We start from the raw sequence: 16,390 nt of genomic DNA, 5'->3' as shown, positions 1-16,390 counted from the left end.
ATTTAGTTTGGTGTAGTCCTACTTTTATTTTTTGTTTTTGTTTGCTGTGCTTTAGTGTCATATCCCAAAAGTAATTGTGAAGACCAATTCAAGGAGATTTTCCCCTGTGTTTTCTTCTAAGAGTTTTAGGATTTCATTCTTATGTTTTAAGTTTTTAATCAGTTTCAGGTTATTTTTTGTGAGTGGTGTAAGATAGAGGCCCAGTCTCATTCCTTTGCATGTGATAATCCAATTATCCCAAAACTATTTATTGAAAAAGCTATCCTTTTTCCATTCAGTGTACTTGGCTTCCTTGTCAAATGTTAGTGACCATATATCTGTGGATTTATTTCTGGGTTTGTGACTCTGTTATAATTGATTTATGTGTCTATTTTATGATTATACCATAATGTTTTGATTATGCTAGCTTTGTGTTACAGTTTGAAAACAGAAGTATGATGCCTTCAGGTTAGTTCTTTTTTCTCAAGATTGCTTTGGCCAGTCAGGGTGGTTCCATATGAATTTTAGGATTATAATTTTCTATATATTAAAAAAATGCTATTGGTATCTTGATAGGGATTGCAGTGAGTGTTTAGGTTGCTTTAAAATTATTAATTCTTTTTATTTACTGCAGATATGTTTTCACTTATTTCTGTCTTCTTCAATTTCTTTCATCAAAGTCTTATAGTTTTTAGTGCACTGATCTTTCACCTCCTTGGTTTAATTTACTCCTAAGTATTTGATTGTTTTGATGTAAATGGGATTTTGTTCTTAATTTCTTTTTCAGATACTTTACTAGTAGCATATAGAAATAACAAGTGATTTCTGTGTATTGAATTTGAATCTTGATTAATTTTAAGTTTTTGGATGAATTATTTAGGATTTTCTATGTATAAATTCATATCATCTGAAAATAGAAATAGTTTTACTTCTTTCTTTCTAATATGGGTGCCTTTTATTTCTTTTTCTTGCCTAATAGCTCTGGCAAGGACTTCTGGTACTGTTGAATCGAAGTGGTGAGAGTGGATATCATTGTATTGTTTCTGGTCTTAGAGGTAGCTTTCAATTTTCCTCTGTTGAATATCACATTAGCTCTGGGATTATCATATATGGTCTTTATTATGTTGAAGTACATTCATTCTATTCCTAATTTCTTGAGAGTTTTTATCATGCAAAGATGTTGAATTTTGTTAAATGCTTTTTCTACATCTACTGAGAAGATAATATGATTTTTATATTTCATTCTCTTTATGTGGTATATCAGATTTATTGATCTGTGTATACTGAACTATCCTTGCATGCTAGGGATAAATCCCACTTGTTCATGGTGTGTGCTATTGTATTTGTTTGCTAATGTTTTGTTGCAAATATTTACATCTATGTTCATCAGGGAATTTGATGTTTAATTTTATTTTCTTACAGTGTCCTGATCTTACTTTGGCATCAGGGTGATGCTGGTTTCATAGAATAAGTGTGGGAGTGTTTCCCCACCCAACCCCCTCTTTTTTTTTTTAACATTTTGGAAGCATTTGGGAAGGATTGGCATTCATTCTTTTTATTTTATTTTATTTATTTATTTTTTTCGTTTATTTATTTTTGGGACAGAGAGAGACAGAGCATGAACGGGGGAGGGGCAGAGAGAGAGGGAGACACAGAATCGGAAACAGGCTCCAGGCTCTGAGCCATCAGCCCAGAGCCCGACGCGGGGCTCGAACTCACAGACCGTGAGATTGTGACCTGGCTGAAGTCGGACGCTTAACCGACTGCGCCACCCAGGCGCCCCAGCATTCATTCTTTTTAAATATTTGTTAGAACTCAGTACTCAAATCATCTTGTCCTGGCCTTTTTGTTGTTGGGAAGTTTTGATTACTGAATCAATCACCTTAATTGTCATTAATCTGTTCAGATTTTCTCTTTCCTCAAGATTCAGTCATATTAGGTTGTATATTTCTTCTAGTTTATCCTATTTGTTGGCATATAACTTTTCATACTGGTGTCATGATCCTTTGTATTTCCGTGCTATCAGTGGTAATGTCTCTTCTTGCATTTCTGATGTAATTTATTTGAATGTTCTTTTTTTCCTATCCTAGTCTAGCCAAAGATTTTTCAGTTTTGTTTATCTTTTCAAATAAACCAACTTTTAGTTTCATTGATCTTTTCTAATTTTTTTCTGGTCTCTAACTTATTTCTGCTCTAATCTTTGTTATTTCTTTCCTTCTGCTAACTTTGGGCTTATTTGTTCTTCTTCTTTTAGTTCCTTGAGTTTTAAAGTTAGTTTATTTCAGATCTTTCTTTTTTCTCAAGGTCGATGTTTATTGCTATAAACTTCCCTCTTGGAATTACTTTTGCTACTTCCCATAAGTTTTGGCATGTTGTGTTTCCATTTTGTTGTTGTTGTTGTTTGTTTCAAGATATTTAAATTTTTTTTTAAGTTTATTTATTTATTTTGAGAGAGAGAGTGTATGAGCAGAGGTGGGGCAGAGGGAGAGAAAATCCCAAGTAGGGTCTATACTGTCAGTGCAGGCTCAATCCCATGACCCATGAGATCATAACCTGAGCCAAAATCAAGAGTTGGATGCTTAACCAACTGCGCCACCCAGACACCCCACAAGATAATGTTTTTATTTCTTCTTTGACTCATTGGCTCTTGAGAAATATATTCTTTAATTGCCACATGTTGGTGAATTTTCCAATTTTTTTCCAGTTATTGCTTTCTAGTTTAATTCTATTCTGGTTGAAAAAAATACTTGGTATGATTTCAGTCTTCTTAAATTTGTTAGTACTTGTTTTGTCACCTAACATATGATCTACCCTAAAGAATGTTCTGTGTGCAATTGCGAAGAATGTGGATTTTGTTGCTGTTGGGTGGAATGCTTTGTATATGCTGTTTGGTCCATTTGGATAAAGTATATTTCAAGTCCAGTGTTTCCTGATTGATTTTCTGTCTGGATGATCTATCCATTGTTGAAAGTTGGGTATTGAAATCCTCTAATATTATTGTATTACTGTCTTTTTCTCCTCTTTAGATCTGTTAGTGTTTGCTTACTGCAGTTAGGGGGTCCATTTTTGGCTTCATATATGTATTTATAATTGTTATATCCTCTTGATGAATTGACCATTTTACCATTATATGATTTTTTCTCTTCCTAGAGTTTTTGACTTAAAATATATTTTGAGTGCTGTAAATATAGCACTCCAATTTCTTTAGATTTACATTTGTATGGAAATCTTTTTCCATTCCTTCACTCTAAGCCTATGTGGATCCTTAAAACTGAAGTGAGTCTCTTATAAGTAGCATATTTTTTTTCTTTTTTTTTTTTTTCCATTTGGTTTTGGTGACTCCATGACTTTTGACTAAGAATTTAATCCATACATTTAAAATAATTATTGATACCATTACTAATGTCATTTTATTGTTTTAACTATTCTATAGCTCCATTATTTTTTCTTTTCATTTCTTGCTGTCTTCTTTTATGAATTGGCGAGTTTTCTTAATGGTATGCTTTAATTTCCTTCTCTTTATCTTTTGTGTATCTTCTATAGGTTTTTGCTCTGTGGTTACCATCAGGCTAACATAAAACATTTTATAGATATAATGGTCTATTTTATGCTGATAACAACCTAACTTGAATTGCATGTAAGAACTCTACTCTTTACTCCGCTTCTTTTCACAGTTTATGTCTTTAATGTCATAATTTACCTTTTTTATGTTGTATATCCATTAAATTATTATAGCTATTATTTTTAATAAATCTGCCCTTCTGTCTCCCTGGATACTGTTTTCTCATGTCTTTTCTAGATTACTGCAATAGAATTTAACTACTTTGTTAAACCATCTCTTCAATCATCTTCTTCTCTACTCTATATCTAGGATTATTTTCTAAAATGGTAACTAACTAAATCATCCCCTTTCTCAAAAAGCAGAATGTAAGTCCCCAAACTCTAAGATGAATAGAATATATGCCCTTTCACCTAATTTCTCTCCAACTACATCATGATGTCATGCTGTCTCTTATTTCTGGGACATACCAACTGATATATTTTCTTGTCATCTGTTACCACTCCCTATCCCACCAGGCCCCAATCCATCCCAGGAGTGGATCCCATTTATATTTCAAGAGTCAGCTTACCCACGTCATTGTGACTTCAACTACTCTTGAGATAATTCCTTAACTTCAGCACGTGGTCTCAGTTTTCCTCATCTTTCTCTATAGAAATCTGAATTTACCCATTTAATGATGTTTATCATACTCTGAATAGACCTACCCTATGACCCAGCAATAGCACTGCTAGGAATTTACCCAAGGGATACAGGAATACTGATGCATAGGGGCACTTGTACCCCAATGTTTATAGCAGCACTCTCAACAATAGCCAAATTATGGAAAGAGCCTAAATGTCCATCAACTGATGAATGGATAAAGAAATTGTGGTTTATATACACAATGGAGTACTACGTGGCAATGAGAAAGAATGAAATATGGCCCTTTGTAGCAACATGGATGGAACTGGAAAGTGTGATGCTAAGTGAAATAAGCCATACAGAGAAAGACAAATACCATATGTTTTCACTCTTATGTGGATCCTGAGAAACTTAACAGAAACCCATGGGGGAGGGGAAGCAAAAAAAAAAAAAAAGAGGTTAGAGTGGAAGACAACCAAAGCATAAGAGACTCTTAAAAACTGAGAACAAACTGAGGGTTGATGGGGGGTGGGAGGGAGGGGAGGGTGGGTGATGGGTATTGAGGAGGACACCTTTTGGGATGAGCACTGGGTGTTGTATGGAAACCAATTTGACAATAAACTTCATATACTGAAAAAATAAAAATAAAAAAAAGAAACGGAAAAAAATATCATACTCTGTTGTAACCATCTACTTCATAATTTACCTCCTAGATGGAGTTATTTCATAGGTCAGAGACAATATTTTGTGTCCTGGTCATGTTTATATTTCTAAGGCCTTGCATAAAATGAGATACCCAGTAAATGTTAAGTGAGTGAATGAGTATATCACCACAGGAAACAAGAAGATATGAAAACACAATGTTCTGTCTTGATTTCGTCATGAGGGCAGACAATTAGAATGAAGGAAGAGACTTGCAAGGCTTATCTCCAGGAATGAGAACTCAGGATAGAGATTCATTTTCCACTTTAATTATCATCTCAGAGACAGGCAAAATCTCTAATTGAAGACCAGCACAGTTAATACTCTAAGCTGTAGAACTTACCATATTTATCATTTTTACTATCCCCATGTATTTCCCCACAGTGATGATTCATAATAACCCCCAAAACAAAGGAGTTTTCTGTCTAACTTTAGGACTGTCAAGAAACGAAAGATTTAGGGAAACTATCCCACTTTCCAGTCAAGACTACAAGAGTAGAATTTAAAAAAAGACAGAGAGGCAACAGGCAAGAAGACTAGAAAACAGGCTGAGTTCCTGGGACCCACAGCCAAGAAAGAATGAAGCAGGCGGTGAGTTGATCCTTAGAGCATCTAAGAGCCCTGGGGCTGAATATCACAGAAAATGGGGGGCATTTTCCAATATAATGTTTTCCAGAAAACAAACGGTTAACTATGTTTGAAAAACAGCTTTGAACTTCATAGGGATTATATCTAGTCTTATTTCTCTTAGACTGAGGATGAGTTATCTTGATTGCAATTAAGTTTTGGATTGAGAAGAACTCAGGGAGAGAAGAAGGTTCTTCAACTTCTACTATTTAGAAGGAAGTGAAATAAAAATTCCTCCACATTTTACTTCCTTTACTTCCCCTGGCTACTTTATTTGCAAGCTTGTTTTTTGTTTGTTTGTTTGTTTGTTTGTTTATCCCACCCGTGAATGATGAATCTCTATCATTATACCCTGTTTATTTTCCTTTTTACACGGTATCAGTCTGTTATTATCTTGTCTATATTTATAACATTCTTTTTGCCTCTCTCCTCCACTAAAATATGCAACCACGGGTGGGGATTTGTTTTGTTCAGCACTGTAGCCACTGCACTTGGCATACAGTAGGCTTTCAATTGATACTTCTTGAATATTAACTGAATATGGAGTCAGGTTATATTAATGATCCCAGTTCTTCTGACTCTTCACCTTTTACTTTTTTATAAGGACTTTGAATTCTCTGAAACATCTTCCATCAAACATTTCTGGGAATCACATGAGATCAGAAAGAGATCAGATGAGGTTTTCCACTACTGCTTCTCACCAGTAATGCCCTCAGTGAAAACAACAACAAGAAAAACAAAACATTGCCAATGGAAAAGACCTTGTCTTCTGATGCTCCAAAAGTAATTGACTACTGAGGGCCTGAAGCTGGCCAAACTTTATCTTCTGAATCTTAAAACATCAATGTGTACAGACCTTCAAAGTCTTTTGGGAAAACAGTTTTCTTGAGGTTCTGTCCCTAAACTCTCTGTCCATTAGAATCTGCAGACTGAGCATGGGTACTATGCCATACATCTTGTTTACTGGATTATTTTACTCTCTCCTGGGCCTCCATACACTCTTCTCTCTGCCTTTAGCCACATAGCAAGACAAAACAACAACAACAACAGCAGCAACAACAACAACAACAATAAAACAGAATTGTTAATTCGTGCAAATAGATTCCTAGAATCATCTTCAGCTCACTAGCTCTATGAGCATAGTTTGGAACCTCAATTTTACCTGCATCAGAACAATCGTCTGTATAAACATATTGTTCTCCTTTGAATCTAGAAGTCTCCATACCTCATTACAAACATTTTCTTAAAATCAGAACTGCTCCAAAAATTGTAGAAAAGTTGTTCATAACATTTTTTGTAACCAGCGAATCTGCTGTAATCTCCTGGTTTACCAGGAGATGCATAGTAATGAGAGAGAGGTATAAGCATGGTTGGGAATGAAGAGAGATGAAGAGTGTTTCTCATTTTGTAGCCCCTTTTAAGGTCAGGTGTTACTGAACATAATATTTTAAATAGTGATTCAACCTACAGCATGTCTTAGTCTTTTATATTTGGATGGGGATCTCTGTTACAGGTTCTTTTGAGAGAGTCAGCTCTAGACATAGATGGCATCTGTGTCATTCAGGACATTTTTCCTTAGGTCCCGAAGGAGCATGGCTTAGTCAGTCTGAACTCCTCTCAAGACAGGGCTAGATTCAAAGGCATATTTATTTCCATCACTTTGATGGGTCAGCTTAGAACCGGATAGAATTAATAGCCTCTAGGAATCCCATGATACAGCTTTATTCCCCAGGGTCCTTGGTAATACTTTTTACATGTTTGACCCCAAAGAAACTGGGTGAAACTAGAAATTCTAATTAGTTTGACTAGAATCTGACTGGCTTTTACAAAGTTTTCTGTGAGGGACGCCTCCGTGGCTCAGTCGGTTAAGCTTCCGACTCTTGATTTCAGCTCAGGTCATGATCTCATGGTTCATGGATTTGAGCGTCACATCGGGCTCTGCACTGACAGTGTAGGGCCTGCTTGGGATTCTCTCTCTCCCCCTCTCTCTGTCTTTCCCCTGCTCACACTCTCTCTCAAAAATAAATAAACATTAAAAATTTTTTTAATTAAAAAAAGTTTTCTGTGAGACCAAAATTTACCTAGTTTCATTTAGTTCTGTGTGAAATAAATTGAGCCATTGAAACTAAATACATTGAGTAAGTTTTGTCATTATCTGCAGATAATGATTCTAGCACCAATGTCTATTTTAGGATTGTATGAGTAACAAACTCCATGTTAGGATTTTTATGTTATTACTAAGTGCCAGTTTATATAATTGAATGTACATAAATTTCTTTATTCGAAAGGACTATAAGAAGTGAAGTACTCTAAAACACAAAAACAACCTGTGTCAAGTTTTATATATCCTGGAATGAAGTTATTTACTTAATCTGAGGTTACGTGGTAGGTACTATAGAGAATATAATATGATTTATTCATGGTTCATGGTCTCAAGATACTTACAGTCCAGGATGGGGGATAGATGTGAATAATTTCAAAATAAGATATGGCATAGTATAATAAAATGGCTTTCAGAGTTTAGAGAAGGTAGATTTTCCCTTCTCATAAGTTATTAGAAAGACTTCCATGATTTTATTTTAAAAGGCATCGTTTATTTGTGTGGAAGGATGGGCATTATTTCATCATGTGACTATGTACGAGGATTGAGTAAATGAAGGGAAGGTAGACTTCTTGGGGGGAAAAGCCCCTTTCTGCCCTAAAACAAGTCTGGGAGCTTTGTATCCTATAACTAAAGCAAACCAAAATGCATATTAACAGTGAAGACTGAGAAACTGTGAAATAAATACATGATTTAGCAGAGAATTCCTCAAATCTACCTGATTACTTATATGTAAACATCCTGTGGGACAGGTATTTTATGTAATATATAGATAGAGTATTATGCAAATTTAAAACTTGAATGAGGGGCGCCTGGGTGGCGCAGTCGGTTGAGTGTCCGACTTCAGCCAGGTCACGATCTCGCGGTCCGTGAGTTCGAGCCCCGCGTCGGGCTCTGGGCTGATGGCTCAGAGCCTGGAGCCTGTTTCTGATTCTGTGTCTCCCTCTCTCTCTGCCCCTCCCCCGTTCATGCTCTGTCTCTCTCTGTCCGAAAAATAAATAAATGTTGGAAAAAAAAAATTAAAAAAAAAAAAACTTGAATGATAAAAATGAGCAAGAAAGATTTAGTATAGTCAAATATTGCAATGCCTTGTACTCTGTGGTACCACTGAAGTTTTTGAGTGATGCAGTAACCCAATCTGAGGGTACTGTTGGGAGGTTAATCCTGCTGGGGAACATCAAAGGGAGGCTGGCTGTGTGAAGAGGTTACAGGAGGCAAGCATGGGAAATTGAAGATGGGACAGTCCCTTAGGGGACAATGTGAGATGAACAGGAGTGTGAACCATACTGGTCAAAGAGAAATTAAAAGAAAGATGCATTCAAGAGCTATTAAAGAAAAGTATCCATGCGTAAGGAAGGACTTATGGATTTACAGCCTAGGACCTGACTGTTACTACAATTAACAGACTTAGGGGAATTTAACAATTCAGTGGCATATCCTTTTGAAAATGTCTAGGGAGTAGTACGAAATAAAGAACTATAACTTAGGAAAAACATAGCCACAAGGGATAGAGAATTGCTACCTCACGTGTAAAAGTGGTAACTGAATTTTTAGAGGTAGATGCTATTATGGAGAGTAGGTAAAGGAAAAAGAGAATCAACAATATGACCTTTATGAGAACCCACATAGTTGGACCTGAAGAGGAAAACTAGTCATGGAAGGAGGTAGAGTGAGGGAGTGAGATAGAAACCAAAGTCTCAAGTACAAAGTACAATTAAATATTGTTAAATACCATAGAAAATTCTGAAATGAACGCCAGTGGTTTTGGAGATTAGGAAGTCATAGCTCGTTTTTAAGAGAAAATTTATTCAGCGAAGCTTGCAAGTGAAAGGTTCCAAGCAAGGAATTACAAGTAGATGGGGAGAAAATAGAGGTTTTAAGGGAAGATGGCTCTTGCATGAAGTTTTGAGGTAAAGATGAGAGAAATATGATGAAAGCTCAGGAAAAAAAAATGGTAACTGGAGTAGGTTATGCTTTCCTGTTCTTTTTAGGCTTCAAGAGGTAAATAAACACAGTTAGTAGGCTAAAGGAAAGAACCAGAATAGACAAGTACATTAAAAATTAAAAATAACGCATGGGAATTATTGTTTCCAAAGCCCTTAGAAAGGTCAGAGAGATTTCCTTAACAATGATAAATAAATGAATTAACATGAGAAAAGCGAAGGATGTCTTTTTGTCTAGAACAGAACAGGAAGAGAAGGTTTGTTTGCAGTGGAGGTTAAAGATAGGAATCCCCTTTCTGCTGTCCCCAGGTTTGGAAAGTTCTAGGGAGAAACGGTGGCAGCCCGTAGTTCCTACCTCAGCTGCTTGTCTTGCTGTCAGTCAGTCTGGGATGTGTTGGACGAGCAAACTAAAAGTCAGAGAAAGCTTAGCGCTGTCTTGTAAAGCCGCAAGGAGTGTAAAGAAAGCCTCAGGGTGGGGGAGCTCTTCCCTGGCTGAGGCAAATTCAGAACAAATAGGAGTGAATCGCCTGGAACAGAGTGGTACCCAGTCAGGCAGGACAGTCTCTTGAGAAGATGGGTGGATGCCAGGATCTACAAGGGAACAGCAAGGTGGAAACAAAATTAAACTAATAAAATGATTAAAGGTAGAGAAATTAAATTGACCTCAAATTGCTTGGAATTATCGATATCATCCTTGCCCAGGTGGCAGCAAAATCTGAGTGAAGCCTCCAGGCTTTTAGGAGAAAGCTAAGGGGGAAAAATGGATACAGCGTGCAAAGATGAAAGGGTTCTCATCATTTCATTACTCTAACTTTGTGTGGTACTAGTGTGTCGTCTGTTCTCAGATGACTGCATTTGTTTCTGTATTTTTGTGGGATTCACAGCCTTGACTAGTATTGTAAGGAAAGGAGAAAGGGAGTGAGACGATTTTCTTTTCTCTGCGTTAGGGATGATGCTTCTTTCTGGTGACCTTCTAGAAGTGACAAGCGGGATCGAACCAATGGATTTATTTTCAGTGGCTCCTGTAGCTCTCATCTAGGTTCTATTTAACTTTGGGTTCATTTTTGTTCCAGTCAGCATCAACTTCATTATCAGCGTTCAGTGCATATCACATAACAATAACATCAGATTCTAAATACGAGGGCTTAAAATTGTGGATTCTGTGGGGCTTTACAGGGGAGTTTCCTGAGAGGATCTTCAGACTGATTCTTGAGAATGTCATAAAATGGGATGAAAGTAATCACTTCGGCTCTGCCTCCTATTTCAGCTGGGTTTTATTGATCTTTTATAAGAAATGACTGCAGTTAACGGTCCCCACCAATGTCAGTGTCGTAAAATTTATATATAAGTTAGACAAGAGGGATACCTTTTGGAATGTTTGTAAATAGTCAATTCTTATGCATTATTAATGATATCTTCAGTGACTATTTAAAATTCTATCGAACATGTTATTTTTACTGAACAATAATATGATGACCTGATTCCCGTTTGGTAGTGGTATAGTACATTTTTTTTTTATTTAGGGATATATAAATTGGGCAAATTTGGGAACTAAAAATATATAGTGTATGAATTGAAATATTACATAGTTTTTAAAACACTTTGAATATATCATGTGCAAGGTTCTGTTTTCACTCTGTTTTGGAAAGATGCCTTCACGTGATTTATTTGCAACACTGAACCAAATTGTCCTGCTTTTATGGGAACATATTCTGTTAAAGAACATGGCAATATGCTTCAATATTTTAATCCTGATCATGAAAAACCATTCAAACACATACCAACCAGGTCCTCTGAGGATCTCATATAATAATTTTTATGGAAACTAAATTGTGATTTGGGAATTGAATAAAATTCTAAGCACACTTAAGGAACTAATACTTGTCCTATAGGAGCCTTCTTGTATTTAAGTACGTGGCCCAGTCCCCTTACATAATGAAATTCCTTCAGAGGATTCTTTCAAAAGAACTTTTCTCATTTCCAAGTTTTTGGAATCTTGGAAAACTTGCTCAAATAATGTCTATCTGTTCATTACTTATTTTCGGAGAGAAAGAAATTTGTATTTCACAAGCTAAGAGAGTCTATAAAATAGGACTATTTTTGTGTCATAGAATCAAATATAAGCTGAAAGGGACCTCAGAGAACGCCTAATCCTGCTGTCTTTTTACAAATAAGGAAACTAAGAGCCAGTGTGAATGCCACTTGCTCAAAGGGTTACGGCACTTTAGTGACATTTAATGTGATCTATGTATTCGAATTTTCCAGTGTTAGATCTCTGTATGTCACATAAAGTAAGATGCAGGATATAGGAGTCATTTTAATCACTTGATCATTTTATATTTCCAACAGACACTATTCCTTTCTATCCAGGCTGATGACAACATTTTATAATATAACCCTTTAAAATGTTTTTAAAATTATTTGATTCCAATCAGTGCAAATAAGAACATTCTCAGTTCTTTATGAGCAATGCCTCTCTAAATACACTTAATGAGAGACAATTTAAGGTTACTAGACCTTCAGAGACCAACGATTCATTTCTTTTCCACCCCTGCCCTCAACTATTTTTTAAACTGAAAGAACTTACTGGTGTCTGACTCAAGCCAGTAAGAGATTTTAAGAAAAAGCACTAAGGCTGCACCCTTGGTTTGGCCTTTTCCCGTGACCTTTTGATTCAGTTTTTGCATTGAGGCAGTGTCTTAATTTGAGAATCTTTTACCAGGCTATCTATAGGGGACGGAAATGTGTCTTACAACCCTCCAAGTCCCTGTAATACATGGATTGTCCCTTTTTCCTTTCCACCCTTGCTTGCAAGCAGATCAAATCTATTATGACCTTATTGCCTCTGCTAGTACTTATTAAATGTAGCTAGTTAAAACCAACTCATGATACCAACATTCTTTATCTAAATCTCTTGTCCCAAAATGCCAACTGCCCTGTGTGCATTTTCTGCCTTCCAAGATGCCACAGACAAATAGTTTTACCAAATTATTTTGCCTCTGCTTCACATAATTGTCATTTTTCTAATCTCTTCTAACAGGGTCCTTCCTCACAACCATCAGCCTATCCCTAAAGCCAATGCCACACATTTTAGGATTTTGTTTTACACACACCGCCTCAAAATTTGTTGTTCTATCAAACAGCTCTAATATGTTAAGGCTTATGACAATAGATATTTATTTCTTATTCATGCTACTTGGAAATATGGGTCAGCAATAGCGCCGGTTGGCTCCTGGCTAACCTTCAAACATCAGGGATCTAGGGACATGTTTTCATATTAGAAGTAAGGACTATACGCATAGTGTCAAAACATGCAAACATATTTTAAGGTGACTCTTACTGCTTTATATCGCATTGACAAAGCATGTCCAAAATTAGTGGGAAGGGAGTATATTTTGCTTTCAGAGAAGCAGGGCAAACATGAGTAGACCAGGACAAATAATGATGAAGAAAAAATACAATTGTCAATCGAGTCCATTGCTAAGTGTGTAGTAAAAGAAACAACTGACAACTTGGTTAGGTTTCTAAGAGTTGCACAGCCCTTCCCTTCAAAGCCTTATAGTCCTGACTCTTGATACCATTTCCTGAATGCACTGGATGGTTAATTTTCCGTAGGCTCCAGCTTTTGTTTCCTCTTCCTAGTTTGGCAATTATCAACCGAATGTCTCCTGAAGTCTCCTGGGAAGTACAGAGCTGAAATGGGTGGAAGGCAGAAAGCCTAGGCAAGTGACAAGAAGCAAAGCAGAATTGGAACAGGCAAAATAGATAGTAGGGTGGAAAAAGGGCGGCAACGTGCACACTGCCAGTGGTCCAGGATTGCAGAGTAACATGAAGATAGTAGGAAGCGTGCAGTTCTTAACTCTGAGCACCTTGTCCTAGAGTGAAACAAGTGCAGCAGGTAGACTTAAGGAAAGATACCCGACATGGTTGGCTTTCAGTTCATTGTCTGCAAAATGGAGACAATAGCTACTCAATAGAATTGTGAGAAAATACAGGTCAAAATGTCAGGTGTCTTAATCAGTGATGCTTACTTGTAATTTAAGAGGTAACAAGAAGTGTTATTTACATGGGTAATTGGTAGTGAGAAAATGTAATGTATATCTAAACTGATAGATCGAGACCATCTCTGGGTATCCTCTTTACAATACAAAAGCCTCATCATTTCATTTAGATATAACTAAAAACAAAATCATATAAAGCAAGACAAAAGGAACAAAAACGGAAGAAAGGTCTCTAAAAATATAGCTTCCAATTTCACTCTATTACTTACAATAACCATATTTGAATTGGTTGTGTATGAGTTAAAATTAACCTATTTTTCAAAGCAGACATAAACCCCAAAATTAGGGCAAATAATTAAATGTGTAAGATTAACTTAAAGCATTTTATATAGTAAGATATTATAATAAGTGTTATTCCAAACTAGTATAGTTAAATATATATATTTTTTACCAACCTCACCCCAAGACTATGACCTATGTGTTGTTGTTTTTTTTTAAATAAATATTCATTTTTGAGAGAGAGAGAGAAAGAGCAGGACCAGGAAGGGGCAGAGAGATGGAGACAGATTATCCAAAATCCTGATGTGGGGCTCAAACTCACAAACCCTGAGCTCATGACCTGAGCTGAAGTTGGACGCTCAACTGACTAAGCCACCCAGGTGCCCTTTATGAGGTCTTTTTAAATACATCTCTTTTGTCATATATTTTGAATTTTGCTATCATACACATTTTTAGCATCGTGTTTTCACTGAACATTATATAATACATATTTCCCTTGTTACTGCACAATTTTTGTAATTATCATTTAATGTATGTATAACAGTTTACCAAGCGAATGGCAGTGACATATGTTCAACCACTTCCCAGCATTGGTCATTTAAGTTGTCTTTACTTTCCCCATATTATAAATACTATTACTCAAGGGCGAGAGGATGCAGGCATTGTAGAATTGGGTTACAATTCTATTGGGGGACAAAGAGGTATGTCATAGATGGAACTAAAACAGGATTCTAAAAGGAGCATTGCTTCACAGGAAGCTTCAGCCACCTGGTGAGCAGAGGAATAAGGGAGCTTATCTTGGTGAAATGGAAGACCATGTTACTTCATGCCTCTGGCTGGTTTGATTCACCTTGCTCTGGTACTGTATCTTAATCCTGCCCTCAACAGTATTGTATTTTATAGAAACTTCTAGGAGATTCTAGCATATTTCTCAATCTCATCCTTGGTATCAGATCTTACGGATTTTTTTTCTTTACTTAATTTTTTAAAATGGGCTTTGTAATAGAAAAGTGAGAAGGGTATTCTATGGCCCTGTAATCTTCCTGGAAATCTTCAGGAATTTTTTTTAACACCCCTTTCTTAGTGCCAGTTAATTACCTTCCTTTCAAATTGAGGAAAGAAACAAATACCAGAAAATCTTTGAAGACTAAATGCATAATGGAAGACCCAAAAATCTGTAAATATAGTTCCATTTTTCCAGGTTGACCAGAGAATGTCACTAAAATATAAGAGGTAAAAAAGATAATGTCGGACAGCATCGTGCCCCCGGTACCGAGTTTTATCTTAGTCTGTTAAGGCTGCTGTAACAAAATACCATATACTAGGTGGCTTATAAATAACAGAAATTATTTCTCACAGTTCTGGAGACTGGGAAGTCAAAGATCAAGGTGCCAGCAGATTCAGTGTCTGGGTAGGGCCCTCTTCCTGCTTCATAGTATCCTCATTCGACAGAGGGAGCAAGGGAGCTGTCTCGGGGCCTCATTTAAAAGGGCATGAACCGGGGCGTCTGGGTGGCACAGTCGGTTAAGCGTCCGACTTCAGCCAGGTCACGATCTCGCGGTCCGTGAGTTCGAGCCCCGCGTCAGGCTCTGGGCTGATGGCTCAGAGCCTGGAACCTGTTTCCGATTCTGTGTCTCCCTCTCTCTCTGCCCCTCCCCCGTTCATGCTCTGTCTCTCTCTCTGTCCCAAAAATAAATAAACGTTGAAAAAAAAAATTTTTTTAGAGGGCATGAACCGTTTTCATGAGAACTTCACCCTGGTGACCTGCCTCCTATAGGCTCTGCCTTCAAATACCGTCACCATTTGGGATTAGGTATCAACATCTGAATTTTGAGGTAACACAAGCACTCAGGTTCTAGGACCATATGAGGTATATTGCAGATTCTAGGGATTAGACATGGACATCTTTTGGGGGGCCCCTATTCAGCCCACTAAAACTGCTTTTACACAATTCTAAAGTATAGGATTAGAAATTGGGAATTGCTTGGTGTGGGATGTCCATTTCCAATTCTTTATAAATAATTATGGGCTGGTTCATATTATTTTTTATAATTTGCCCATTATAAAAACATCTTCAGTAAGTTTGACCTTTATTATCAATTAGCATTCTCAGAGTCCTTTTAACTACAGCAGTAGTTCACATCTAAAAATAGGTTTTGTGTTACTGACATTTTGTGGGCCATGCACTATTGATATCTCTCTTGTCTAGTTGTCAAAGTAAATCAGTCTATAGGATTTAAAAGATGGTCCATCTGGAAGAATAAAATAACCTCTCAGCATTAGATTCCCATTTTAATTCAATTACCTGTTGGAAAAGAGAAGATTTGGTTCAATTTAATTCCTATTGTAAAATTGGGTGAGTTATCATCTAAACTTAAATATCGTACGTTAATTTGACACAACTCTATCCTTTTGTATAAGAAAAAGGAAATAGAAAGCAAAAAGTCTTCTTCATTATTCTTTAAGGAACATAGTAATCCCTTTAGGTGAAAACACAGCCAAGGTAGGATGTGAAGAACAAGCTATCTAGATGAATTTATAATGAAGTCAGTAGTCTCCTAACATCAATTGATTT

General features: G+C 36.5%; 1 protein-coding gene across 7 annotated transcripts in view; it reads left to right on the top strand.

Moving 5' to 3' along the window:
* SLC16A7 (solute carrier family 16 member 7) overlaps nt 1–16,390 on the top strand; it is a 189,044-nt gene that overhangs the window by 76,370 nt on the left and 96,284 nt on the right. The window contains exon 2 of one of the 7 annotated variants that reach the window (XM_086712934.1): nt 14,570–14,674. The exons of the other annotated variants lie outside the window; for them this stretch is intronic. The gene's annotated coding sequence lies outside the window, so the exon portion shown is untranslated. The remainder of the gene's footprint in view (nt 1–14,569; nt 14,675–16,390) is intronic. 7 annotated transcript variants of the gene reach the window in all.

Source organism: Puma concolor, chromosome B4 (assembly GCF_028749965.1).
Source record: "Puma concolor isolate L17-30 chromosome B4, mPumCon1.1.hap2, whole genome shotgun sequence".
NCBI lineage: Eukaryota > Metazoa > Chordata > Mammalia > Carnivora > Felidae > Puma > Puma concolor.
This window is presented reverse-complemented; position numbering and strand designations above follow the sequence as displayed.